This window comes from Eutrema salsugineum, unplaced genomic scaffold, assembly GCF_000478725.1.
Source record: "Eutrema salsugineum unplaced genomic scaffold, Eutsalg1_0 scaffold_3, whole genome shotgun sequence".
Taxonomy (NCBI): domain Eukaryota; kingdom Viridiplantae; phylum Streptophyta; class Magnoliopsida; order Brassicales; family Brassicaceae; genus Eutrema; species Eutrema salsugineum.
In genome coordinates this window covers 15776341-15802929 of record NW_006256756.1, presented here as the reverse complement: position 1 = coordinate 15802929, position 26589 = coordinate 15776341, and the positions used below count along the sequence as shown (strand labels likewise).

General features: G+C 40.4%; 2 non-coding genes across 2 annotated transcripts; both read right to left on the bottom strand.

The window, feature by feature from the left end:
* Positions 1-9365: 9365 nt before the first annotated feature.
* LOC112085731 lies at positions 9366-9471 on the bottom strand. The gene has a single exon (XR_002899030.1). It is a non-coding gene; the product is annotated as a small nucleolar RNA R71 (small nucleolar RNA).
* A 13677-nt stretch (positions 9472-23148) lies between these two features.
* On the bottom strand, positions 23149-23255 carry LOC112085617. The gene has a single exon (XR_002898918.1). It is a non-coding gene; the product is annotated as a small nucleolar RNA R71 (small nucleolar RNA).
* Between the last annotated feature and the right edge of the window lie 3334 nt (positions 23256-26589).

Below are 26589 nucleotides of genomic sequence, written 5' to 3'. Positions count from 1 at the left end.
GTTTTCGAGAATCTTCTTAGAAAGAATGGAGTTACACATAAAGTTGCTTCTCCATACCATCCCCAAACTAGCGGTCAAGTGGAAATCTCAAACAGAGAAATCAAGTCGATTTTTCAGAAAACAACTGCAGTTCATCGCAAGGATTGGTCTACCAAGCTCGACGATGCATTATGGGCATATCGAACAGCATTCAAGACGCCATTAGGAACAACACCATTCAATCTAGTTTATGGAAAAGCATGTCACCTTTCAGTAGAACTTGAGTATAAAGTGCAATGGGCTATCAAGGAGATGAACATGAATCTGAAAACGGCTGGAGAAAGAAGATTACTTCAACTTCATGAGTTAGAAGAAATCCGACACAACGCTTACGAAAACTCGAAGATCTACAAGGAGAAGACTAAAGCATATCATGATAGGAAGATTATTCATAGAACTTTTGCTCCTAACGATAAGGTACTTTTTCAATTCTCGTCTTAAGCTTTTTCCAGGAAAATTACGTTTAAGATGGTCCGGACCCTTCACGATAAAGGAAGTCAAGCCATACGGAGCCATTGTCCTGTGGGACAGAACCGGAAACTCATTCACAGTGAATGGACAGCGTGTAAAGCCCTATCTGGCTGAAGAAAGAGAAGACGAAAGAGAAGTGATGTTTTTGATTGATCCATCATTGGCCAATGATGAGACCAAGGAGTGTCACGACCCCGGTTAAGTCTAATCGAGCAACAATGTCAAGCTAATGACTTGAAACAAGCGCTTAGTGGGAGGCAATCCACTTGGTATTTTATGTATTTCCCTTTGACCTTTATTTTCTATTTCCATTGCTTTGTTTCTATTTCATTTAATTTCAGGTTTTCAATAAGGAAGAGCAAACATAAAAGACGAGCAACACTTTCCAGCACGATATGTAGTCTTAAACATTTCAACTTTTCTATTTTCTTTACCATCCTTTACAGATTTATCACACTGAGGACAGTGTGAAATAAGTCTGGGGGAGGATGTTCATCTGTTACTAATGATATTTGATTTGTTTTGAGTTTGTTTTGGACACATAAAATTTTTTCAAATCGTTTTCAAAATGTTTTTCAAAAATTTTTCAAACCAGGAACACAATAAACATTACTATGATGATTCAGACCAGTGTGCTTTTACGCTATTTCCTCGTTTTTTGCTCTTTTTGTGATTTAGGCCTAAACAAGGCGGTAGCTAAGTACTTGCATTACGAAATCCCACCAGAGGACTTCTATTCATGGAGATTATTTCTGACAGGATACACTAGCTCATTTTATTTGGACTTAATTTGGACCTAATTTTCTCATTGAAGCGTTAGATCAGGGAAACGAATCATACATTCAGGACTCCTTTATCCTTTTACCACTCTTTGTTGATCCTGAATGGCTAGTTCATCTTTAGCTAGCACCGAACCTAACCTCTTTCAAACCACATGCACTCTTGTTTTTCATTGTCCTATATGCAGATATGTGCAAAAACGTTGGAGAGAAAGAGGATCAACGCGGTTTTTAGTCACTGAAGACGAAGACCTGCGATTTCATTGGAATGATTCAACAAAAGGAGAAAATTCAGTTTGCCTTTGGAAAAACTTCAAAATCTTGGTACAATTTCGTCCCTTAGACTCTCTCTCTATAAAAGGTTGTTTCCTCTAAAAAAAAAATGAAAAAGAAAAGAAAAATAAGAAGGGAAAGGAAATTTAAAGCCTTAGAGAGTCTAGGAGGATCGAATTTTATACTTGAGGCAAGCTTGAGTCCGATTATATAGAGTTTTGGAGATTATCCTTATGATTCCCGGAAAAGAACTAAGTCTGGGGGAACAGCTGTTTACAACAAAGGAGGAAGATTATGCAACAACAATTGGCAAAAGAGAAGTGACTGAAAATCTGCGGCCATCAACAGGTCCTTCTCTCTCTTGCGGTTTTGCATAATATCTTGCATCCTCCAGATCTTCAGGTAACCTTAAACACCTAAGCTCCACCACTTAAATAGCCTTAATACCAAATGCCGTCTACCCTGGATAATGTCTTTAATGAGAACTCGCTATTACACTTAATGAATGTAGAGAGCTAGTTGACTGGAAGTTAGATCTAAGTGTGTAGATTTTCGCATGACAGACTACCGGACTAGTTTGCTTGTATTTTGGTGAGAATTTTCTAGACTAGATCTAAATAGATGTTTCACGATAAGTTATTGTTTAGAAGGACAGTCACTGAGATATTGTTTAGTTCCTGCGATTTTTAAAATTCTTTCCTGACTTAAGTTTGTTTGAGGACAAACAAAAGGGTAAGTCTGGGGGAGTTGATAACACCGTCTTTTTGACCACTTTTATGGATCACAATTATGTCTTATGCAGGTGTTTTAACTCTGTTTTCAAAGGTTTTTAATAGGTTTTCAATGTTTTAGAGTTTCAAAAGACTTTACAGGAAAATTGGCAAAAGATATGCAATTTGGAACAAATGAGCAATTTTGGATAAATGCAGACCGTCAGAAGTATGACAAGCGATGAAGATCTTATCACCATCTGATCACCCCCAAAATTTGAGACAACATAGAGGATATAACCAGCTTTCTAATGCACTTGATTTGAAGACAATCGAACGGTTAGATCTTCAGATACTCCCGATGCAAGAATGACAGAAAATGCAGTTCCGGAAGAGATCCATGTGCCAGGACCGCGGCCAACACCTGTTTTCCTGCGGGTAGAGCCACCGCGACCGCGGAACTTGGTCGTTCACTTTCCAGACGACTTAATTAAAGCCCAGATCAATTCCTTTCGTTATTTTTGAAGCCCTAAGTGTCCAGGACAACGCCAGAAGCTATAAATACCCTCTCTAGGTCATTCTAAAGAGGAGAGACCGAAACTTAGACAACTTAGAGAGAGAGAGATTTTCGTGGGAGCAACCCTAGAGGCCGCCACCATCTCAGAAGAAGGAGCCGCCGCTGGAGGAAGCCATCGCGCCTCCATCTGCTTCTCTGTTCTTCGTTTTTCTCCCTTCTTTTCTTTAAATTCCTGCAACTTTCAATACTCTGTGATGATTGTTTACAATATGTTTGAGTAGTTACCCAGTTGGGTTTAAAGGGATTTTTCAAAGGGAATTTCATGTGTCTTTGCTTATGAATCGATAGATTTAGGACTTATAATCTTCTAGATGTTCTTCGTTTGCCTTTAATCTTACTGCGTGATTCTCTGCTGGCCACTTAGAAGCCGATCTGATATGATATCTTGCGAAAGTTTTCATTGATTGTCTGAACTAGGGTGAAATGAGCAATGATTCTATAGGAGTGGAAACCTACCTGTAGTTGAGTTGTGAATTTTGATGAGTCTTGTTCTGCTATTGCATCTTCTCCCTTCCAGGATCAGAGTGGAAACCTACTGATCCGGGTTGCGAGAGATAGTTGTTTAGTGCTGCGAAAGTAGGCTATTCATACTTTTGTGCCTCGAGTTCTAGAACATACGTAGTTGATTACCTTTATCATATGCTTAAAATCGACATAGCTTAGTCCATGAACCCCTGCAAATTCCCCTTGAGCCATAACGTTTGTCTCTTATTGTTTACAACCTTTGATTTATTCGCTTGTTCTTTGCTTCTATTCGCCTCTTGTTTAATCGCTTACTACTTGCTTTTATTTGCTTTCGTTTTCAATTGCTTTTGTTTGCTTTGCTTTCTAGTTTAGATTTAGTGAAAACCAAAACCCGAAACCAAAACCCAAATCTGTTTAGTTCTAGTCTGATTTAAGCATTGCCGTGAATTCGTACTGAAACAACTAAGTCTCTGTAGATCGATACCCTAAGTACTACAGCGCACATCTGTGCACCTGCAGACATTTAGGGGTTATAAATTTAAAACCTGAAGCTTAGTAAAACGAAAACCGACCAACTCCGTTTACAATCGCATCACCAATCAAGCGAATGTCCTTAAGCCAGAGTTGGTGACACAACAACTACCATTCGCAGATCACCCCAGGTTTCCTTGCTTTGCTTGCATCATTGCAAGGAACCTAGTGAAAGTTAAGCATGAGATGCTTACATCTGATTGTCAGGACTACTCACCAGCTTTTAGGAGCATCATCACTTCGCTTATGATAGCAGCAGGAGTTGATTTTTCAGCTGAGAAACCTCTTAGAGAAGATTAGTTTGATTTTTTTCAGTTCTCTAGAGACAGGACTATCACCAGGGCCAAGATGGACCCAATTGGATTTGCTTACAAGTTCTCCACCAGTTCCACTGAGTACAGGGTACTACTACCATCGGATTCAATGCCCTGTCTCTGAGATGGTTCAGACCCAGGATGGAAACCAGAGACCAGCGACTTCCTACCATCTTTGCCACTCTCACCTCTGACCATGAAGCAATTTCTGGCTGCAAAAGCCAAAAGAGAAGTAGCTGCAAACAGCAGGAGACTACAGCCTGCACCATCCACATTCAGAGCCAGTTCTTCTCATTTCAGAGCATCCACTAGGAGTGATGCAGACTTTGCAGCTTTGAAGAAGAAGCTTGACCAGCAAGAGAAGATCAACAGGCGCATGAAGAGACTACTTAAGAGCCGCCGATCTGATGACTCCTCATCTACAGAGACAGATGACAGCCATTAGGCGCCTATCCATCATCATATCATGCCCACAGTTCTATCACCATTTTCTTTTCTTTTATTTTAGACTCTTTTGCTTTTATTTCACCATCTTCTCACCAAATTTTTCACACTGGGGACAGTGTGATTTAAGTCTGGGGGAGGATGTCTATCCGTACTAATCTATTTTTCTTTGTTTCTTATCTTTTTCAGCAATTTTTAAAATTTTCTATGCTTATTAAAAGACCTTGAGTATTTTTCAGGAGTGTTTGACACAAAACTATGATGAGTAAGACCCATGTGTTTCTAGACTTTTCATGCTAGTATTTTTTGTGGTTAGTACTAGAATAGGCGGTAGCTAGAGTACTTGCACTACGAACTCCCACCAGAGGATTTCTATTCATGGAGACTTGTCCTGACAGGATAGACTAGCTCATTTTATTTGAACATAATCTTGACATCTAATTTTCTCATCATTGGTTTTAGCAGGCATCATGATACACATCTAGGACATCTTTACATCATTATTACCACTCTTTGTTGTCCTAGATGGCCAGTTCATCTTTAGCTGGTACCACACCCTTTACCCAAACCTTTATGTGTAAACCTCATGCATTCTCTCTTTAGTCTATATCGACAGATATGTGCAAAAACGCCGGAGAGGGAGGAACAACATAGTTTTCAGTCACTCAAGAGAAGGACTGAAGAGATCTGGAAAAGTGGAGTATCAAGAATCTATCAAAGCTCAATGGTGCCTCAAAAAGCTTGAACTTAAAGGTAAATTTCGTGCTTCCTAAGACTCTATGTCAAAAGGCAGTTTCCCCTTTCAGAAAAAAAAAATCAAAAAAAGAGAAAAAGAATGAAAGGAAAGGAAACTAAAAGTCTAAAGAGTCTAGGATGGCCAAAATTATTTGAAGCAAAGGCTGCAAATATTCATTTGTGAGCATTGGTTTTAAAACCTAGAAAAAAATCTAAGTCTGGGGGAGTTATGAGGAGAACCTGAAGAAGGGAGATCAAGAATCTTAAAGCAAGAAGAATGTGACTGGAAACTGTGGATATCAACAGCTCCACCCTCTCTTGCTGTTTTGCATAATGTCTTGTCTCTCCAGAAAAGGTAACCCTAAACACTAAAAGCCTCACCTTCAAAACAGCCATTTTGAATACCTATCCTTGATTGCTTTACTAAAGTCCTTTTGATGAGAACCACTGGAACTTATAAATGAATGTTAAGAGCTAGTTGACTGGAGGATAGGTTTAAGTGTGTAGACTTTCGCATGAGGGATCAACGGACTAGTTATGCTTGTTCTTTGGTGAGAGTTTTCTAGACTATCCTTGCTTTGAGCATAATGACTAACTCTAGTTTAGAAGCATGGTCTCTGAGATTTTGTTAGTTCCTGCGATTTTCAAACCTCTTTTTGAGGTTAAGATCTTTGGTTTTGTTTGAGGACAAACAAAGGTTTAAGTCTGGGGGAGTTGATAACACCTGATTTTGACCACTTTTATGGATCACTTTCAATATCTTATGCAGGTGTTTTTACTCAGTTTTAAATGTTTTATAAGTGTTTTCCATGTTTTGGAGTTTTAAAAGGCTTTTCAGGAAACTTGGGACTTTGGAGTGCATTTTAGAGCAAAAGTACATTTTTGGATAAATTCAGGCTGTCAGAAGTTTGGCAACCAAAGAAGAATTTCTCACCGTCTGATCATCCTTAAATTTTTAGACATTATATAGGAGACAACCAGCTTTCCAACACACTTGGAATCAAATCAATCCAACGGTTAGATCTCAATATATCATCAGTGCACTGAAGGCCGATCAGCACAAGCCCAGTCAAGCACAAGTGCTTTCACCCGCGGCCAGCCTTCTTTCCACCGCGGGGTTTCACCCCCGGTGGACCTATGTCCGAACCTCAGGAGCCCAACTAAGGCCCAAGACACTTCCTGCACCCATTTTACAATCCCTAGATGCCCAAGACTTAGAGAAACACTATAAGCACTCATTTTTAGGTCTTTTGTAAGAGAGCCTCTTTCTTCTCTTTGAGAGAGAACTCATTGATAGTTTTAGGTTTTATTTTTATGCATCTGTAGAAGCTTTTCATCGCCATACTGTCTTCAATAAGATAAGTTTTTCTGCAACCTTGTTTCTTTTACTTTTCTTCTTCTAAGTTCTAAACCGATGATGATGTCTACCTCAGCCATGTCTGAGTAGTCACCTAGTTGGGTGAAAGGGTAATCCAAAGGGACCCCATGTTCGAATGACATCTAGGTTTTTAGGAAAAAGGATTTCGATTTTTAACATGATTCTTGATAACACCGGATTTTGACCATTTTTATGGATCACTTTAATATCTTTTACATGTGTTTTTACTCCATTTTTAAAGGTTTTCAAAGGATTTCTATGTTTCCGGATTTTAAAAGACTTTTCAGGTAATTTGGGATAAATAGGCACACATTGGAACAAAAAGACTTTTTTGGATAAATGCAGATCGTCAGAACTCTCATGGAGAGACAAAGACCTTCTCACCGTCCGATCACCCTCAAAATTGGACAACCTATAGAAGAATCAACCAGCTTTCAAATGCACTTGGTTTGGAGACATTCCAACGGTTGGATTTCAAGATATTCCATTAGCCCCGGAGCCACTCGAAGACGGCCAGCAAGTCACGCGACCGCGGCCAACAGCTTATTTCCCGCGGTCAGAAGCCTCCCGACCGTGGCCAACCACCAAATCCCCGCGGTCACGTCACTCCCGACCGCGGCCATCAAGCTCCGAACTAAAGCCCATATTTCTGAAGCCCAAAGTCATTCTCAGCCTCAATTCCGGAACCCTAGAGACCATGGAGTATTGAAGACTATAAATACTTGTCATTTAGGTCGTTTTTAGAGAGAACCCTTAATGCTTTACAGAAACCTTTTTCCTTTAGCCGTTTTTATGCAATTTTTGTAGAAGATTATTCAAGTCCGAGTTCTTCAATAGAGAAGCTTTCTTCATCTCTTTTCTTTACTCTTTTTCATTACTTTTATTAAAACCAATGATGATGTCGACCTCAGCCATGTCTGAGTAGATCCCGAGTTGGGCTTAGGGTTCCCGAAAGGGGCTCTCATAATCGATTAAGACATCTAGGTTTATAGATCTGGGATTTCGACTTGTTCTCAGTTTATTCTTGTTCTTATTGCATGTATGATTGATTGATCACCTAGTATCTGATCTAGATAGTTAGTGTTGCGAAAATTTTAATTAAGTATCAGCCCTAGAATGAAACAGGCGAGTGGAAACCTACCTGCGGCGAGATCGTGAGTATTGACGAGTCTTGTGCAGCTCTTGCGTTCTCTCCCTTCCAGGGCCAGAGTGGAAACCTACTGGTCAGGGTTGCGAGACACAGTTGGTTATGATCACGACAGTGACGTAGTCATACCGCCGTACTCTAGCTCTAGAACCACCTATATATCGATATCCGTCAATCCCAATCTATCTATCCTAGTGTCAAAACCGATTATGATCCCTTAGAGTTCCCAAAAGCTCAGGGTTTTTAGTCCTACTTTACAAACCAATCGATTTTTATTTGCTCATTTAGATCTGCTTTTCAATTGCCTTAGTTTGATACTTTACCTGCTTACTTGCTTTCCATTTGATTTTTCTACTTGCTTTCTAGGATAGATTTATTTGCTTTCTTTAAGTTTTACTTTAATTCGTGACAAACAACCAACCTTTAAAACCAATCTAGTCTAGACATAAAGTTAAAAACCGTAGAAGAATACCAGGTACACAAATCTCTGTGGATTCGATCTCTAAATACTACAACTGATTAGCTGTGCACTTGTGGCTTTCATTTGTTTTTGTTAAGGGTAAAACTTGTTCCCTCACGCAGTTGACACGACATCAAGTTTTTGGCGCCGTTGCCGGGGATTTGTTTCGCTGCCTTTTGCTATTTTTCTTGTTTTAACTTCTGTTCTAAACACCTGATCTCTAGTTCTTTCTTATAGTTTTGCTGAATTATCTTTCCCTTTTTTTGTTTTTCTCTAAATTGCATGAATACCACGCGTAGACCTGTAGAAAACATTCCAATTCTAGACGAGATAGGCAGACACGAAAGAGAACTTCGAAGACTTAGACGAACACAAGGAATGGCCAACGACGACCAGCCTGGAGATCCTATTAATCGAGCTTTAAATATGGACCAAGACGGGTCCGAACATGGAGAAAATGAAGAGAATGACCACAGAGGAGGTGATCATGCTCGACAAGATGGAGAAGAGGATGAGGTTCCTCCAAGAAACCACCAGAACCGCGAGAGAGAAGAACGTGAAGACCTTGATGCACCCATCAATGCAGCCGATGGTGACCACCAAGGAATGCAGCCGAATGGGCGCGTTAACCGCCCTTTACGGCCAGCAAATCAACACCGAAGACAAGCCAAGAACCATCGCATAGCTGATTTTGATGCACCTACTCAAAATTTTCAGAACCGATCTGCAATTCAAGTTCCATTTCCGAACCAGAATGAGTTTGAAGTCAAGCCTCAAATCATCTCATTGGTAAAGCAAAACCAATTCCATGGAGTTCCTTCTGAACACCCAATGGACCATATCGAGCTCTTTGAAGAAATCTGCAGCATGATGAGAACAAACCAAGTTCCACCAGACTATTTAAAGTGTAAGTTGTTCCCTTTTTCATTAGCAGATAAAGCTCACCGTTGGTTGAAATCTTTGCCTGCAGGATCGATTACTAATTGGGAAGAATGTAAAACTGCTTTCTTGAACCACTTATATACTAAGTCAAGGTCGAATCAGTTGAGAACAAAGATCTCAAACTTTCAACAAGGGCCAACTGAATCTTTCTATGAAGCCTGGGAACGTTTTAAGGAGTATGAACGTGATTGCCCTCACCATGGATTTCATGGATCAAGCCTACTGAGCACATTTTACCGAGGTTTGCAACCAAAATACAAACTTTCACTTGATACAGCTAGCAATGGAGATTTTGGACAAAAGACGATAGCCCAAGGAAGAGCTCTCATCGAAAATTTGGCTCAAGCCAATAGCAACGATTGTCCTGAATACGATCAATCGACGAAGAAAACTGGTACATACAACTAGGAGAAGAACATGATGAGCCAGCTTCTGAAGAGCAACAATCGCCCAATCCATGCTTGTGAGACCAACAATGGCGCATAAGATGAAGGACCTAGTGATATCGATCACATTAATCAAGCCTTTCAAGAAGAAAATGTGAACTATGTAGGAGCACTAGTTCCATATCAAAATCGCTTCAACAATGGCTTCAACAACAACTTCCGGAATGCAAATTACATCAATCTCTCTTACCGCATTCCAAATGTGGAAAATCCTCAAGATCAGTACCACCCACCTCAGCAAAAATCCTTCCAAAACAAGTTTCAAGATGGAAACTTCGGAGGAACAGGACCATATCAACCGCGACAGCCATATAACTACCAAGGTACGTGTTTTAACAATCAATTTGTACAACAGCAGGGAGTCACGACGAACCAGCTAGCTTCACAAATTGGTAGACTTGAACAGTCCATCCAACAGCTTGTTATGACGAACGAAAAAGCATTTAAAGACGTGAACGTGAAAGTCGACTGCATGTACATTGATCTGAACGATACGTTTGAATCTTTATCTTCGCACGTCAAAAAGCTAGACGTGCAAGTCGCCCAAACAGCCGACTCTATGAAGAGGCAAAGTGGAGTTCTTCCAGGAAGAGTTGAAGATAACCCTAAGAGGTTTTGCAACGCCATAACCACATTGCCAAAAGAAGAGGCCAGAACCGATGGAAAGAAAGAAGAAACCCCAATCTTTGTACCACTGTACAAAGATGTCGATGCCAAGCAGCCACCATTTAAGGTACCTGAACAATCACCGTTTCAAAGGCTTACAAAAGCCGATGATCCGGGACGTTGTGTTTTCCAATGTTTCATTTTAGGAATCAAGTTTACAGACTGCCTGTGCGATTCCGGAGCCAATGTCAACATCATGTCTAAGACATTTGCCGAGAAATTGGGCATAAAAACCTTAAGGACATCGACAGTTAAGGTTATTTTTGGAGATTCATCTCAAAAAGATACTGAAGGAGCGATTCATGATCTACAAGTTCTAGTGGGAGACAAGATTGTTCCAGCAGATTTCCAAGTCCTGGAGATGGATAAAGACAAGGAGAGGCCACTCATTTTCGGGAGACCATTCCTAGCTACCGTAGGAGCAGTAATCGATCACGCAAACCGGCATGCTGTTTTCCTCAATGTGGATCGCAGAAGGTACTACCCGATTATCTTAGACGATTTTCCAAGCAAGGGAAACAGGCCCAAGGAGAAAGAAAAAGAGAAGCCGAAAGCTTTTGCGAAGATCAAGATCATCATTCCACCAGATGCAACAGAAACTAGTGAGGACCAAATCCAGGAGCTGATCGAAAACACAAAAAGGGTTTTAAACAATGTTAAAGTCCCGAAGAAGAGTAAAGGGAAGAAGACGACTCCTCAAGGAGAAGAAGTAAAACCTCCAGCGACCGGAAGTGATAAAGGCACATAGAGTGGAGTGCCATTCAAATCAGCCTAATTCTTCTTGCCTACGTCGAGCTAAACGACTTAAAACAAAAGCGCTTAATGTGAGGCAACCCATTTAGGTACTCTTTCTTTTAGTTTTCTTTTCCTTTTTACATTTTATGCTTTCTTTTTCTTTAAGTTTCAGGTATTTTATAAGACAAAAACACAAAAAACAAAAATCAGAAAATTAGAAAAATTAAGAAGAAAAGGGTAGATTTTTAGCTGCTCGGCCCGACAAAGACCACAAAGTTGGACGAAGGCCGCAGGAGGAAGAGCCGCGGTCGCGACCAACCGACCCGCGGCCAAGGAAGCATCGACCGCGGCACCGTGAACGTGACCGCGGCCGAGCCCTCAATCACCATGGTTGCGCGTCTCCTGAGCGCGGCCGTTGGTCGTTGAGGTAACGACGCGGATTTCCGCCGCTTTTTGAAGTTTTCCGGTGATTTCTGAAGTATTCCCGGTAAAACCCGTAAAGATTCTCCGTAAGTTTGAAAATTTCCTTGCGTGCAAAACAAGAAAGGTAAGTTCCCGTAAATTTAAAAATCCCCGGAAATTTTCCGTTGTTGCTACAAAAACGCTTTTTAAAGAAAAGAAACACACTTTTTGGATCAAAACTCCTTTTTTTCTTCTCTTCCAAAAGACTTGGAGATTTAGGAGATAGAACACCTTTTTCAATTCTTAAGCTTTTTAAGAGGTTCTTGGCCCAAACCTCACTCTTTTTCAAAGCTGATTTCAATTCTGCCATCAAATCTCTCTTTCCAACAAGGTATGAACCTCAAACTCGCCATTTTTACTTGATTTTAGAACTTAGGTTTTCTTAAAAAAACCCAAATCTTGATCTATTGATGGTGGAAATAGCTTAAGAACAATAGATTATCCTTTTAGGTTATCTAAAAATCGTTTTTAACACCTAGCTTAAGAGGAATTGAGATTTTTGAAACTTGGATTCTACATGCTTTATAAAAATTGAATTTGGAACAGCAAAATTGATGAATCTGATTAAGTCTTGTGTGATTAGTGATTAGTATTGGGTAATATTTAGATTTTACATGGAAATTGCTCATAAAAACTGATTTTTAGAAGATTTCTATGTTGAGAACATATGATAGCGGGAGATCCAAGTCAGACCTTCTCACTCATCTAGCAGTGAGAGCTGTGCACAAACTCTTAGCACACACGATTTTCTCTAGAGCCAACATGGGATGCGTTTTGAAGACTGAGCTCATTACACTTCAGATTCCATTTATGGACAATCCACGACTTGCCTGCTTTGCCTGGATCATAGCACAGAACATGGTAAAGGTGAAGCATGATTTACATGGTTGCGAGGACGCTACTCCAGCTTACGGGAGTGCTATTACAGCGATACTACAGGCTGTAGGATTCGATTTCTCGTCTGATGATCCACTTCCCGATGTCTGGTATGACCTACTTTATCTCTCTCGCGATCACACTATCTCTCATGCCGCTTTTGATCCAGACAGGTTTGGTTACAAGTATTGCACTGGCACTGAGGAGCACCGAGTCAGCTTGCCTTCAGCATCTGTCCCGAGATTGTGTAACGGAGGACGTGCGCGATGGACTCCGGAACCCGATGATTTTGTCCCATCTGTACCTCGTCTACCATTCACCATTGGCCAATACATAGTGGCCAAGGCAAAACGCTCACTTTCAGCCATCTGTTTCGACCGGCCACACCTCATCATCTACATCATCGCACACACATTCTGATCTGGAGCACAGAGTTGAGAGACAGGGACGACGCTTTGATCACCTTGTCACCTTCCTACAGGAGCAGCACCAGTTCGCAGCAGACACATCGGAGGATGAGTGATTGATCAGCACTTCACTGCCATCACGGTTCTATCATCATTTTCTTTTCTTTTATCTTATTTTATTTCGCTTTTATTCACCATCTTCTCACCAACTTTTTCACACTGGAGACAGTGTGATTTAAGTCTGGGGGAGGATGTCTATTCGTACTAATCATTTTCTTGCTTTTTCTTTTTAATTTCAAGCAATTTTTAAATTTTAATATGCAACCTATTCGACATTAAGTATCTTTCAGGAATGTTTGACGCAAAACGATGATGATTTAGACCTGCACACTTCTACACTATGCATGATAGCTCATTTGTGGTTAGCACTAGACTAGGCGGTAGCTAGAGTAGTTGCACTACGAACTCCCACCAGAGGACTTCTACTCATGGAGATTCTTTCTGACAGGATATACTAGCTCATTTTATTTGGACTTAATATTGATATCTAATTTTCTCATCATTGATTTTAGGCAGGCATCGACATACACTTCTAAGACGTCTTTTACCCTCACTTTTACCACTCTTTGTCGTCCTAGATGACCAGTTTATCTTTATCTGGTACCATACCCTAAACCCAAACCCTTGTTTTCAATCCTCAAGCATTCTCTCTTTAGTTTATATTAGCAGATATGTGCAAAAACGTCGGAGAGAAGAGGAGCGACGCAGTTTTCAGTCACTCACAAAGGAGACTGAATGGAATTGGGAAGGAAGAGTATCAGAAACCTCATAAAGCTTTACAAGACAGATATTAACTGGTAATTTCGTGCTCTCTAAGACTCTATATCTAAAGGTGTTCCCTCTTTTCTTCAAAAAAAAAAAAAACGAATGAAAAGAGAGAGGGAAACAAAAAGCCTAATGAGTCCTAGATTGTCGAAATTTGTGGAGCAAGAACCAACTACTAAGCGTTTATAGAGCTATGTTTTTGAAAGATTTACAAAAATCTAAGTCTGGGGGAGTTAGGAGAGAACCTGAGGAAGAAGATCAGGAATCTATGGCAAGAAGAAAGTGACTGAAAACTGTGGATACCAACAGCTTCACTCTCTCTTGCGGTTTTTCATAATATCTTGCAGTCTCCAGATCTTCAGGTAACCCGTAAACACTTTAAGCCTTACCCCTAGAATAACCTTTCTAACACCTAGCCTAGATTGCCTTGTGATAACACCGTATTTTGACCACTTTTATGGATCGTTTTGAAATACTTTTTCTATGTTTTTAATTGCTTTTAAGTACTTTTATCACGTTTTTCTAGTATTTGTAGTTCCAAGACTCTTTTCAGGTAATTTAGGGAAAAGCTTAACAAAATGGATAGAAAACCAGATTTCAGCTCAGAGTCAAACCGTCAGAAGTTCACCCCTGATTGAAGGCCTTCTCACCGTCTGATCCAGCTCAAATTTGGAGACCTTAAAGATGGAAGTATCAGCTTTCCAGTGCACTTTACAGCTTGGCAATCCAACGGTTCAATCAAAAGATACACAAAGAGCAAGATGTCACGTAAACCAGCCGGCAAGCACTTCCACCCGCGGCCAACAAGCAATTTCCAGCGGTCAGGAGCATCCCGTCCGCGCAAACCACCCATTCCCCGCGGTCAGAGCACTCCCGACCGCGGCCTTCAACCTCCGAGCCCAAAAAGCCCATTTCTGAAGCCCACATTTGGAGAAACCCTAAGTGACGTCCAGAGAGGTCTTGAGCACTATAAATACATGTCTTAGGAACCCTATATCGTGTAACGTGTAACCTAATACCATCTATCATTACTTCATACTTTTATTGTTTTTGCTTTAGCTTTTAGGGAGAGAGAGATTTGTTCTCTTGAACCCTTGTTCTTTCTTTTTCAATTTCGATTTCTATTCTACATCTTAATACTATGTCTTTGATTTCGTTTATTATGTCTGAGTAGTTTATTGTTGGGATTAAGGGATTTTCGATGGGGATTTATATGTTCGATGATGATTCCATGAGCTTTTGAGCCGAATCTTAGAACTTTTTCTTCTCAATTCGTTTTTACTGCATGAGGGTAGCGTCATGAACTACAATCTGATCCAGATGCTTGGTGACACGAAGGTGTTCATCAGGTATCAGATCTAGTTTGGGAGAGCAAAACAAACATAGGAGTGGAAATCTACCTATGGGCGATTTTGTGAAGTAGGACGAGTCTTAAACATAATGCATCTCTTCTCTTCCAGGGCCAGAGTGGAAACCTACTGGGCAGGGTTGAGAGAGATAGTTGTCTATGATCACGACAGTGGTGTATTCATACGTCCGTAACTCCAGTTCGAAAAGTTGAAGCTAAGATCTTACAAAATTTCCTCTCTAGCAATGTTTTGAATCGTTCGTACCCCTGAGAAAACTTCCCTGAACCCCAACGCTTTCTTCTCATTTGATTTACACCGATTTTCTTTAAAGCTTTAGTTCAATATTGCCTTTCCTTTTTAGTTCATTTTCATTTAAGCATTAGAGTATCCGTTTTCATCATTTTTAGTCATTTTCATTAAGTTTAGTTATTACGTCATTTAATTCTCGTATTCTCTTTTAATATTTTGTTTTTACATTTTAAACACACTACCAAACCCCCACTAAACCGTTTTTGTTCTAGACTTCCTTACTTTAACTTATTTCAAAGGCTTTTTGCAGGAAAAGATCCTCCTTCCCTGTGGATTCGATCCCTAAGTACTACAACTGATCAGCTGTGCACTTGCGGCCATTGATTTCAATTAGGGTAAAACTTGACAACCCTCGACACAACCACATCACACCACCATCACCTTGCCTAGACTTTCTTTGATGAGAACCACTAGGATTTTTAATGAATGATAAGAGCTAGTTGACTGGAAGTTAGATCTTAGTGCATAGATTTTCGCATGACGGATTAACGGACTAGTTATGCCTATATTGCTAGTGAGAATTTTCTAGGCTATTCCCGATTGATGCATACTAATTGATATTTGTCTAGAAGTTTGGTCTCTGAGATTTTGTTTAGTTCCTGCGTTTTCAAACCTCTCACCGAGATTTAGCCTTTGTTTTGTTTGAGGACAAACAAAAGACTAAGTCTGGGGGAGTTGATAACACCGGATTTTGACAATTTTTATGGATCACTTTAATATATTTTACAGTTGTTTTTACTCCATTTTCAAAGGTTTTCAAAGGATTTCTATGTTTCCGGATTTTAAAAGACTTTTCAGGTAATTTGAGATAAAGAGGCACAAATTGGAACAAAAAGACTCTTTTGGATAAATGCAGACCGTCAGAACTCTCATGGAGAGACGAAGACCTTTTCACCGTCTGATCACCCTCAAAATTGGGCAACTTATAGAAGAATCAACCAGCTTTCAAATGCACTCGAAGACGGCCAGCAAGTCACGCGACCGTGGCCAACAGCCTATTTCCCGTGGTCAGAAGCCTCCCGACCGCGGCCAACCACCAAATCCCCGCGGTCACGTCACTCCCGACCGCGGCCATCAAGCTCCGAACTAAAGCCCATATTTCTGAAGCCCAAAGTCATTCCCAGCCTCAATTCCGGAACCCTAGAGACCATGGAGTATTGAAGACTATAAATACTTGTCATTTAGGTCGTTTTTAGAGAGAACCCTTAATACTTTTCAGAAACCCTTTTCCTTTAGCCGTTTTTATGCGATTTTTGTAGAAGATTATTCAAGTCCGAGTTCTTCAATAGAGAAGCTTTCTTCATCTCTTTTCTTTACTGTTTTTCATTACTTTTATTAAAACCAATGATGATGTCGAACTCAGCCATGTCTGAGTAGATCCCGAGTGTGGCTTAGTGTTCCCGAAAGGGGCTCTCATAATCGATTAAGAGATCTAGGTTTATAGATCTGGGATTTCGACTTGTTCTCTGTTTATTCTTGTTCTTATTGCATGTATGCTTGATTGATCACCTAGTATCTGATCTAGATAGTTAGTGTTGCGAAAGTTTTCATTAAGTATCAGCCCTAGAATGAAACAGGCGATTTTTCCGTAGGAGTGGAAACCTACCTGCGGCGAGATCGTGAGTATTGACGAGTCTTGTGCAGCTCTTGCGTTCTCTCTCTTCCAGGGCCAGAGTGGAAAGCTACTAGTCAGGGTTGCGAGAAACAATTGGTTATGATCATGACAGTGATGTAGTCATACCGCCGTACTCTAGCTCTAGAACCACCTATATATCGATATCCGTCAATCCCAATCTATCTACCCTAGTGTCAAAACCGATTATGATCCCTTAGAGTTTCCAAAAGCTCAGCGTTTTTAGTCATAGTTTACAAACCAATCGATTTTTATTTGCTCATTTAGATCTGCTTTTCAATTGCCTTAGTTTGATACTTTACCTGCTTACTTGCTTTCCATTTGATTTTTCTACTTGCTTTCTAGGATAGATTTATTTGCTTTCTTTAAGTTTTAGTTTAATTCGTGACAAACAACCAACCTTTAAAACCAATCTAGTCTAGACATAAAGTTAAAAACCGTAGAAGAATACCAGGCACACAAATCTCTGTGGATTCGATCTCTAAATACTACAACTGATTAGCTGTGCACTTGCGGCTTTCATTTGTTTTTGTTAAGGGTAAAACTTGTTCCCTCACGCAGTTGACACGACATCAAGTTTTTGGCGCCGTTGCCGGGGATTTGTTTCGCTGCCTTTTGCTATTTTTCTTGTTTTAACTTCTGTTCTAGACACCTGATCTCTAGTTCTTTCTTATAGTTTTGCTGAATTATCTTTCCCTTCTTTTGTTTTTCTCTAAATTGCATGAATACCAGGCGTAGACCTGTAGAAAACATTCCAATTCTAGACAAGATAGACAGACACGAAAGAGAACCACCGATTCCCAAAGCTGTAAATCTGGATTGATCACCCAGAATCCGATCCTAGGTTTAATCCGAGCCACGAGAGTGTTGTATCTGGTTTTCCTGAACCGGATCTTATGGACGTCCGTCGTAGGAGACAAAAGCTACCTAAGGAGGATACGTAAGCATAGATGGATTCCGATCTACAAAGCATGATCTTGTTCTGGCATGAGAGCGAGAGTTAATTGCCATGAACAAGTGATTAGATGATTAGGGTGACGAGAGTTGGCTAATCTTACATGTGTCTATCCTAGTTTCAGAGTCATAGAAAATCCTTGCCTAAATTCTTTGTGTTTCAGAACATGAACCCTAAGATGAACCTTGAACCCAACGCTTTTTACTTACTGTTTTTCAACCGATTTTTACTTAAAGCTCTTTTTAATTCTCTGCATAATTAGATTTAGTGACAAACCAAAACCCCTTTTTATTATACTAGGTTTACGATCGTTTTTAGCATCAGTTAGAAGTCCTCAACACACAGATCTTTGTGGATTCAATCCCTAAGTACTACTGCGTTTGCTGTGCACTTGCAGCTTGTCTAGGGTAAAACTTGTGGTTGCCCACTGCACTCACACCATATATCTATCTGTATGAATATATCTATATAAAATATTCATGAATGCACAAAGAGAGTATATTCCTCTGGACGACTTCGGATCGGTTTTCTCAATAATGGTATCCTCGAGGAAATGTATATGATAGTTGTTTGATGATATACTTGGACGAATCACTCTGTCAGTAACTTCAAAATTACCAAGAAAAACCTAATCTCCTTCAACCAATGTATACTCGAATTTGTCCATGATATCATATTGAATAGTAGACAGGATGCGATTGCCCTACATGGTTATCAAAATAAATAACTAAGAAATACATTCCTAAAACATATATAGGGTAAATATTTTCAAACCTCCATAACTTACAAATTCATACGCAAGAACTAACATCCGATTAGGTCGATCGAAGAGAGTATAATCATAATAATCTCTTAGTTCTGTACACAAATACGATATCCGCCGTTTGTCTTCTGAAGATCGGAAACTCTTTCACAAGGAGACATTCTTTGTTTTAATTTTTTTGTTAAGATTGAAGATGAAAGAGAATAAGGAAATGAATAGTTTTCTATGTGATGGAGTAAAACGGTTATGGTTTTAATGTCGTCTTAATTGAAACTCTCGTTTAATTTATGACAGTTGGTTGAACCAAAAATTTTAAATCACAAATTAAAGTTTTAAAAAATTGAATTAGGAAAAAAAATTGTAGGGCAAAATTCTAGTTCCACAATTAAATAAAAATATGCAACAAAAAAAGTTCCACAAATACCGTAAAAAAATAAATTAGATTCTTATACAATGGATTCTCAAGTTCGTCAGAACTCGTAAGGATCATCGTCAAAACTCATAAGGAGTATTTATTTAAACTACTCATATCTTATACTTATATTTTTTTGATGCAAATAAATTAAAATGTATAACATGTGACTGACGAACATAGTATGCAAAACCCAAACATGTTTTATTAATAATTCCAATTCTAGTAACAATTAACTAACCACAAAAAAAACTAAATATCCGAATGCTCAAAATACTAAACCAAATATTAGAAAAGAGAAAGTTATTCAATAAAAAATTGAATAATAACAAATTCATAAACTCCAGAATATATGGGATCATATCTTCCCATTTTTGCCTCCCTCTTTGCCAACAACTTTACCACCACCACGTCCTCGAGTTCGTCCCTTTGCAACACCTTCACTGGATTCACTTGTAAGAAGAGCGTTCACCAAAACACCATCACTCGTCAGTGTATCCTCATCAATCACTTCATTAGCATATGTCGTTTCCACACTATTCCCACTATTACATGACTTCTTAGACGATGAGGATGAGTCGACTGAATCTTTAGGATCATCACGCTCACGCTTTGCTAAAGGAGTTTTGATATTGCCAGAAACATCATCCGAAGACTCTTGGCTATGTGTGTTCATCAGTGATGCCTATAAATAATAAACTTTCAAGATATAGTATTGTACCATAAATATAAAAAATACATTCACATCATATGAAATTTTGGTGACAACGGTGGATGAAATGAAGGACATCTTGAATTATTTCGAGGGACTCTCCACTCTTAGTCTGGTATTGCTTCCAAGTGTGAAGCACCTTCACTTGCACCTTCCACCCAGTCTTGAATGGCTTTAAGTCAGCCAAAGGAGTTAACCTCATGTTAAAGGCATTGCAAAGAATTGTATAGAAGTAAAAGTTGAGAAAGTTGTAGTTGATGTAGAGTCAAATGGAATACTGATATGTTCATAATTTGCATCATTTAGGTTGCATAAATCATTCCAAATCATGTTTTATTTCATGCATTTTAGGTCCTTAGGGTTTGTTTTAGAACTTAGGAGATGCATTAGGTCCCAATGAGTCTATTGCATGTTTTGAGTGTCTATCAGGTGAATATGGAGCTGAAAAGATGAATCCAGGAGGTGGAATGGTGAGCAAAGCTTGAAAAAAGTGGAAAATTGGGTCCTGGGAGATTATCGGCCATTCTCGCTGGCCAGGAAGGTTTTACCGGCCATTTCCATGTACCGCGGGTGAACTTTGTCGACCAAAACACGTACCGCGAATGAAGTGCATCGGCCAAAATCTCCGGGTATGAACGTGTCTCAGAAATCGCCTGTCCGGGGAGCCTTCCGGTCCGATTCAGATGGCGGGTCCTTCATAGAAGTTGGATAGCATTGGAGCACGGTCTCATAGCAAGTGGAATCGTGGGATTCGGACGCGTGAGCAGAGAGATAAGCTCGTCGGAAGAAACCCCTATCTCGCAGGTGTTCCGGACCGAGCAGATCAGTTCTGAAGGATGCGAAGGACGGTGCACTTCCAGGCCGATTCAGCTTCCGGGTCCTTCATGAGAATCAGAGACATTTGAGTCTTCTTTCCAGAACGTCCGAGAGCATTCAATTCGGATCTATGAGCAGGAAGATACGGTCTCCGGAATGGACACATGTCTAGACGCCTCTCTCTGGTCGTGTACATGCACTGCAAAGATGTGCCCTCCAGGAAGCCTTACACTTCCCAAGCACCGAAGCTTTCTTCACAAAAGTTGGAGATAAATGAGTCCTCTGTCTTCTGCAACCGAAATCATTCAATTCGGACAAGTCTCATAGGAGTTACACTCTCCGGAATGCGAAGTGGTCTAAGCTGCTCTGGATGCTGCGAGTTGGAGAGGAAGGAGACCAAGCCGCAGCAACACTCGCAAATCACTCCGACTTGAGCCTGCGACCTAGGTGCAATAGAGACCAACCCGCACAGTTTGTACATTCCCCAGAAACCGCCTTAGCCCTGCGAGTTGGAGAGGAAGGAGACCAAGCCGCAGCAACACTCGCAAAACACTCCTACTTAGGCGTGCGGCTAAGACAAGGCGATTCAGGCTTCACAAGACAAGTCTTCATCTACTGCGACTTAGGTGTGCGACCTGGGACATACTGGACTGACCCGCAGGATTTCCACTTGACCCAACTGAGCCGGGTCAGTACCCAGTTTGTCCTGGGCTGACCCGGTCCATTAGCACTAGGTATATATAGTTTTTTTGGGAGAAAAACCCAAGGGGGGATCATCTTCTCTCTTAGTTTTCTCTCTAGTTTTCTTTCCTTTTTAGTGTAAAAACGTTTTTGATTAAGAGAGATCTCAAGGATTTAATCAATCTAAGTCTGTTTCTCATCATCTCATCATCTCATTTCTGCTTCTAATCATGATTAACATCATCTCTTGCAAAAGATTAGATGTGTTCTTCATGATTAGTGAGTAGTCATCTTTTAAGCTTCTAGGTGTGTAGATTAGGGTGCTTAGATGTAGATTAATGATTGTTTAAGCTTAGATTCTCTTCTCCTTTCCTTAGTTAGCTGATCCTAATGCTAGATCCTTGCACATCACTTGGGTCTAGAATCTGGGTTTTTCATGCACCAAAAGTGTTTGATGAAATGCCTGAATGAAAGCTAACTAAGGGTTTATGCATTAATGTCATGGGAATGATTGTTAAATGCATGAATGGCATATTAGAACTGTTTCTTAATGCTCATTGATTCATATTTCACAAATGATGATTTGGTTTGAAAATGGATTAGTGTAGAGATTAATGCCTTCATGAGAGGATTAGTCTAGATTAGAGTTCTAAGTTGAAATGTTTGAGATCATGTGATTGCTTGTTATGTCTTTCTGTATAAGATTCAGTCTTCTTGGTTGAGAGATTGTTTGGTCACTTATTAGGCTTGATGCATTATGCTTGCTGATTGCTTGATTATATCTAATGGTTGTTAGACTTGATTAAGTGATTTGCAAAGGGATTATTGTCATGGGAATGAATTAATCTGATTAAGAAGCCTAGACTAAAGAGTAGCAAGTGTTGCATTATGTTCTTAGCATCATGATTCAATATTTAAAGCACCCTAATCAATGATCACATCTAGAGGTTTAGCTTTCTTTTTATTTGAATTTGAGTGTTTGTTTAGTTTCTCTTGCTTGTTTAATTCTTAATTACTGTTTGTTCTTGCTTGTTTTGTTATATGCTTTTAGATAATCTTGGTTACCAACTCATCTGCTTATTAGACTTGGATTAAGAATTGATCCTCATAGTTCTAGTGTCTAGAATCTCTCCATTTGGATTGATACCTCAAGTGCTACAATGACATGAGTAGTTGAGGAATTGATCAAGGATTGAAAAATTCTTACTATCAATTTGGCGCCGTTGCCAATTGGAGAGTTCATTCTAGCATTAGGACTTTGGATCTTCTTGAGATCAAGTCATTTTCTTTTGTTTTACTGATTACCTTTCAAGTGCTGTCTTTGTTTTCAGGTGTATGAACACCAGAAGTCAAGCAAGGAGACAAAGAGAAAGAGTTGAGCACATTGAGAGGTTGGGTATGGATCAAGGGCAACAGGCTCATGGTGGTAATGGAAACCACCAGAATCAGGAAGAGCCACCACCTCCACGTCCAAGACAAGTTGTGGGAGCTGGTGATGAGGCCAATGCTCAGGGTCAAAGACATGGGATTCAAGCCCCAACACCTGAAAACGATTTTGAGATCAAATCTGGCCTGATCAACATGGTGCAATCAAACAGGTTCCATGGCTTGGCATTAGAAGACCCATTAGATCACATTGACAACTTTGATAGAGTTTGTGATCTAACTAAGATGAATGGAGTTAGTGAGGACAGTTTCAAGTTGAGGCTATTTCCTTTTTCTCTAGGAGACAAAGCTCATCAGTGGGAAAAGTCTCTACCTCAAGGATCAGTCACAACTTGGGAGCAATGCAAAAGAGCATTTCTAACCAAGTTCTTCTCTTCATCAAGAACAGCAAGGTTAAGAAATGAAATCTCAAGTTTCATTCAGAAGAACCATGAATCGTTTTGTGAGGCTTGGGAAAGATTTAGAGGGTATACCATGCAATGCCCTCACCATGGATTCTCAGATTGTCAGCTGCTAAGTACATTCTACAGAGGTACTTTACCAAAGGTCAGACTTCTCTTGGACACAGCTTCTAATGGTAATTTCATGACCAAGGAAGTCAATGATGCCATGACCCTAGTGGAGAACGTAGCTCAGAGTGATGAGCTTTATGGATCAGACTTTGAAAGGAATTCAAGAGGGGCTGTGAGTGCTGAAGAGGAAAGGACAAGGAAAGACATCAAGTCTCTCAATGAGAAGCTAGACACACTTCTTTTAGCTTCTCATCAGTCAGCCAACTTTGTTAGAGATGTGAATCATGTGTTTCAAGACACATTTCAAAGGGAAGACATCACAGCTGAGGTGAACTTTGTAGGTGGCCAACAAGGTTACCAAAAGGGCTTTACCTACTACAAGAATCCCCCAAACCAGAACTTATATCCTCAAAACACTCAACAACAAGGTTTTGTCTCTCCCCAACAACAAAGTCTCCAACATAACTCAGAGAATAAGGATCAAGAAGTGCAGAACCTGCTCCAGCAAATCCTCAAAGGTCAAGCAAGTGGTGCCATAGACTTCAACAAGAAAATGGCAGAGATTAACAACAAGGTGGACTGCACTTATTCTGATCTTCTAACTCAACTTTCAACCTTGGCTTCCAAAGTCAAGACTCTAGAGAACAACAAGGGCCACTGCAGTTCTCAAGCTCAAAGATCTTTACCAGGGACATCAATTGCACATCAAACAGAATACTGCAATGCAATCCTCTCAAATGATGAGAATCATGCTGCTGTCCAAGAAATTGAGGACCTTCTCCATGGCAATGTCTCAAGTGACAAATGCCTGACAAAAGATGATGAGGACGCCATCATAGATGAGTTTGAGTTCCTGTTCTGTGATCTCAATGAGGACATTGAGAAAGAAGGTGGGGAGACAGCTTGTTTTGATATGAAAAAGAATGATTCTGAGATTGCTGAAGGAAAGGATCAGAGAATGGTTCAAGGAAGGACATCTGATGGAGTCTCTAGCACTGGCTCAACAAGGGTGAAACCCAAATCTATTCCCAAGCTAGGCAATCCAGGAAAGTTCTCCATCTCATGCTCTCTTGGAAATTTGAAAGTGGACAATGCTTTGTGTGATTCTGGATCAAGCATCAGTGTAATGTCTTTAGACATGGTGGAGAGACTAGGGATCAAGAGTCTTAAGCATCACCCCATGTCAATCACCTTTGGAGATTCATCCTCAAAGAAACCATATGGAATCCTTGAAGACTACCCATTGAAAATTGGTGAATGCACAGTTCCAACAGATTTTGTAGTTATGAAGATGAAGAAGACAAAAGAGCTACCTCTTTTGCTTGGAACTCCATTTCTGAACACCACAGGAGCAAGGATGGACTTTGATACTCAAAGAGTGGTGCTTGCTAAAGTAGATGATGAAGTATCTTATCCTCTTAAGCCTCCTCTTGCTGGGTTTTGTGGAGTTATATCTGATGATTCTGATGAGTTGAAACATTATGGGATGATGTATGTGGGGAGTATTGGAACTATAGAAGAAGCTATACCCCTTGCATCTGTTGAGAAAGAGAAAGAATCCCTAATAAGACCTGATCTTGAGTTTGAAGGGGATTTCTTTAGTGATGATGAAGCTTGCTTGGAATCTCTATCTCCTACACCAAGTGAGAAGGAGATCAGCAGCAACAAAGGCAATGGCTCAGGGTCTCAAGACAAGAACCCACCAAGAACCAGACCATTCACTCTTGAGTCATCTTCTCAGGTCTTAACTCTCACTCCTTGGAAGTTTGTTGGTGGAGCTGTTGAATACAAGGTTAAAGGCAATGGAAGATCAAGACCATTTGCCAAAGTCAGAGCTATCCTCACACCAGAGTTCATAGACAAAGGATCTGATGGTGTCCAAGAGATGATGAACAAGGACCTCAAACTTGAATTCATGGACAAGACCTGGAGCATCAAAGCTCCTCCTCTCCCTTACTAAAAAGAGTGTAAAAAGTCAAACTTAGTGACTTTAAACAAAGTGCTCTTGGGAGACACCCCAAGCTTATCCTTGTATATAATCTTTTTATTCTTTTCTCTCATTTCTTTTCCTTTTTTAGGATCTTTTGATGGGTTTTGTGAGTTGGTCTCAGGTTCTAGGTGATTTTTGGAGGACATAGCTCAGTGATGAATGGAATGGATCATGTGAGAGAGCTGAGAGAACTGTTTAAAGCCAGAAAAACTTGAAGAAGGCCTCAGTGCTACCTAGGTGTGCGGGTCAGTGCATAAAGAGTCCAGGCCGCAGCAAGACTCGCGATTTACTCCGGCCTGGGCGTGCTACCTGGTGTGAAATAACCCTGGCCGCACAAAACCTGGAGAAGTCCAAAATGTTTAAGTCCCATTTACTGCGGGATGGGCGTGCGGGTCAGAAGAGAGGGAGCTAGGCCGCAGCAAGGTTCGGAATTTACTCCGGCTGGGGCGTGCGACCTAGAAGCGTAGACGTTGAGCCGCACCAGAAAGAAGAAGGCCAAGGGTTCTAAGTCCAAAACCGTGCGACCTGGTGCTGCGGCCTGAAACCCAAGGAGTCTAAGTCGCACGATCGTTCGCAATTTACTCCGGGATGGTCGTGCGACCTGGAAAGAGGAAGGCCAGGCCGCACAGAAAGAAGGGAACCCAAAGAGATTAAGTCCCAAAACCTGCGAGATAAGCGTGCTACCTGGGAGTAAAGAAGACCAACCCGCAGCAAGACTCGGAATTTACTCCGAGATGGTCGTGCGGGTCAGAACAGAGGATGGCCAGGCCGCAGCAAAAGATGAACGGCCAGAATGCCTAAGTAACAGAAGCTGCGGGATGGTTGTGCGGGTCAGAACAGAGGATGGCCAGGCCGCAGCAAAAAGATGAACGGCCAAAATGCCTAAGTAACAGAAGCTGCGGGATAGGAGTGCGGGTTAGACATAGGATGACCAGGCCACACATCGAACCCCTCCTACTCATTGGGGTCTGATTTCAACAGCCACTAGGTAACACTCAAAACCTTGTAAATAGCATGTAGACTTTCTTTTTCTTTTGCATTTTGCCTGTTTGCTTTGGTTTCACTTCTTTCTCATACTTTTATAACACAAGGGACTGTGTTATTTAAGTGTGGGGGAGGAGTTTTATCCTTTACTAATCATGTTTTCTATTTTCTTATTTTACACTTTGAGTCTTGAGTCACATTCTAGTGCATATTCATCTAAGTGCATATAAAAACCAAAAAAAATGGAAAAATCTGAAAACTTTTCACAAAAAAAATGAGCATGTAGTTGCATTCTCATTTTTAGGATTGAGTCTAGATTGCATTTGCATGTAGGTTGCATCTTGC